This window comes from Mus caroli, chromosome 7 (assembly GCF_900094665.2).
Source record: "Mus caroli chromosome 7, CAROLI_EIJ_v1.1, whole genome shotgun sequence".
Lineage (NCBI taxonomy): Eukaryota > Metazoa > Chordata > Mammalia > Rodentia > Muridae > Mus > Mus caroli.
Window position 1 is genome coordinate 1,305,072 of NC_034576.1, and position 3,505 is coordinate 1,308,576.

Sequence of the window (3,505 nt, forward strand, 5' to 3'; positions counted from 1 at the left end):
CCTTCTAAGAGTTGCCTTGGTCATGGGGTCTGTTCACAGCAGTAACACCCTAACTCAGACAGTGGACTGAAAGTGGGGTTACTCTCCATATTTCAGCATTGTTCAGGGTGTGTATGTTTGTGTGTGCAAAGACAACCTCAGCTTTTGTTTTTATTGATTTGTTGTTGTTGTTTTTTCTCAACAGTGTCTCACTATTTGGCACCAAGGACAGCACCAGGGAGCCTTGCAGCCCAGGAAGGCGGCTTTCTGGCAAGGCAGCCTTGTTGCCTGCAGCCCTGAAGAGTCTGGTCTCTTCCTTATGCTCCACTGTGTTCCCAGCCTCCCAGGGATGTCCAGTGAGGGTTGCATTGAGTGAAGAGCTGGTGGCTCTCTTGGAACTCACTGTGTAGACCAACCAGACTGGCCTTGAACTCACACAGATCCATGATTCCCTATAAGCTGTAGTATGCAAAATGAGGGCTGTATCTAGGACTAGGAACAAACTGTAATTATTAAGCCCCACTTCAGCCCCTCACTGGTAGATGCCAGGGCAGATGCTCTACCACTGAACCATGGCTCTAGGCCCTCAGTGGTAGATTCTAAGAGTGTGCACCACAGCTGAGGCATCTCTAGCCCTTTTAATTTTCTTTCTCTCTCTCTCTCTTTCTTTTTTTTCGAGACAGGGTTTCTCTGTAGCTCCGGCTGTCCTGGAACTCACTTTGTAGACCAGGCTGGCCTCGAACTCAGAAATCCGCCTGCCTCTGCCTCCCAAGTGCTGGGATTAAAGATGTGCACCACCACGCTTAGTGCCCTTTTAATTTGTAATCTTTAAAAGATTATTTTATGTATCTGAGTACACTGTAAGGACATGTATGGTATGTACTCACTAATAAGTGGATGTTAGTCAATAAATATAAGTTAAATAAATAAATAAATAGATAGATAGATAGATAGTACAGAATATCAAGATACAGTCCACAGAACTCAAAAAGGTCAACAAGCTGAAGTGCCTAAGTGGGGATGCCTTAGTTCCACTTGGGAGGGAGAAGAAAGCAATCACAAGTGGAGAGGGAGGGAGGGAGGGAGGGAGGGTGGGTTCTGGGAAGTAAAGGGGGGGCCTGATCTGGTATTAGGTAAGGGGAAAGGACTGAAGCCCTGAGGGCCTACAGAAAGAATGGAAACAAGCAACCTCAGGAGGTAGGAGGTTGGGGGAACCTTCCAGAATGCACCAGAGACCTGAAGGTGAGACTCTCAGGACTCAAAGGGAGTGAACTTGTCCAACAGTAGGGAGAGGGAACTTATAGAGCCCACCTCCAGCAGGAAGACAGGGCATCAAAGGAGGGAGAGGGGGCCATCCCACAGTCACAACTCTGACCCATAATTGTTCCTGTCTGAAAGAATTACAGGGATGGAAATGGAGAGGAAGTTGAGGAAAAGAAGGTCCAGAGACAGGCCCAAAGTGGGATCCAGCTCAAGGGGATACATACGTGTGCATGCACACAGAGAGAAAGGTGGTTCCATTCAAATCCACAACACCTGTGTAAATATTGGGTGGGTATGGCCTGTCTGTAGTCTTAGCAGAGATGTGGTCTCTAGAGCAAGCTGGCTACCTAGACTTGCTCATCAGTGAGAGACCCTTCTCAACCACAAGGTGGGTAGAAACAGAAGGAAGCCAACATTAGCCTCTAACCTCCATATATACGCTTGTGCATTGCCATACACACACAAGAGCATGTACATGTACACACACACACACAGACACACACACACTTTTCTTTTTATCAATTTATTTATATCCCAAATGCTGTCTTCCCTCCCAGTCCCCCCTGCCATTGTTTACCACCACCACCACTACCATGAACTAAAAATCATATAGGGGCTGAAACCAGACTATTTATTTATGATTTTCAAAATAGGGCTTCTCTCTGTAGCCCTGGCTGCCCTGGAACTAGCTTTGTAGACCAGGCTAGCAAATAACAGAGATCTGCCTGCCTCTACCTCCTCTGCCTCTGCCTCCCTCCTGACTCCCCAAGTGCTGGGATTAAGGGTGTGTACCACCACAACCCAGCTGAGTGAGAGACTTTTGAGTTATCCAAGGAGAACATAGAAACAAACCTGTAAAAGGCAGGACCACAAGAATTAGAAGAACAGGGCTGGTGAGATGGCTCAGTGGGTAAGAGCACCCAACTGCTCTTCCAAAGGTCCGGAGTTCAAATCCCAGCAACCACATGGTGGCTCACAACCATCTGTAACAAGATCTGACTCCCTCTTCTGGAGTGTCTGAAGACAGCTACAGTGTACTTACATATAATCAATAAATAAATCTTAAAAAAAAAAAAGAATTAGAAGAACAATCTTCCCCCAAAAAGTGTCCAGTGAGCATGCCAACAGGCATATGAGGAGCAGAATGCAAAACCACATTTTTCAATGAGGGCTGAAGAGATAGCTCAGTGGTTAAGAGCACTGGGTGCTCTTCAAGAGGACCTAGGTTTGATTCCTAACATCCGTGGAGTGACTTACAACTGTCTATAGTCCCAGTTCCAAGGGCCCAGATGCCTTCTTCTGAACTCCACAGGTCCCAGGCATGCATGTGGTACACAGGCATAAATGCAGGCAAAACATTTTGATACATAATCTTTTAAAATTAAACACACAAACACTGAAGTATCTCCACACATCCATTAGGATTTCTGTTAACTACTTTTCCCATCTCTGTTTCAAAATGCCTGTCAGAAGCAACTTAAGCGAAGCCAGGTGTGGTGATGAACACCTACAAGCCTAAAATCCAGGAAGTGGAGGGAGACATGTCAGACATTCAAGGTCATCCACTCCTCCACTACACAGTGAGTGTGAGACCAGCCTGGGCTATGTTAGACTCCATCTCAAAATTTAAAAGAGGAGGAGGAAGAAAGGAGGAGGAGGAGGAGGAGGAGGAGGAGGAACTACTTAAGGAAGGTTTATTTTGGCACATAATTTCAAGAGAGTCCACAGTAATGGGAAGGATATGGTAGCCAGAGCAGCTCCATCTGTGGTAGTGGGAACTTCTTCACTTCTCTGTGGGTCAGGAAGCAGAGGGTCCAGGAAGGAGGCTCCAGCTCCACCTCCACCAGCAAGATCCAGCACCCTGCCCTTCCTCCAAACAGTACAAGGTGAGCACAGTTAAAAATACATAATCCTGTGAGGGGCATTTCACATCCAAACAACCATAACAACCAGTACTTTAAAGGGTGGTAGTGGAGAGATGGCTCAGTGGTTATGAGTGCATGCTGGGGTTTTTGTTTTGTTTTTATTGTTTGCTTTCTTTGGAAGCAGGGTCTTGGTTGGCCTAGAAGTCACTATGTGGATGAGGCTGCCTCTGCCTCCCAAGTGCTGGGATTAGAGTGTACTGCTTTGTGTACTGTTCTTACAGAGGACCCAAGTACATGGGATGGCTGCCTGAACCATCTCTGAGTATACACATACAGAGAGAGAGAGAGAGAGAGAGAGAGAGAGAGAGGGAGAGGGAGAGGGAGAGGGAGAGGGAGAG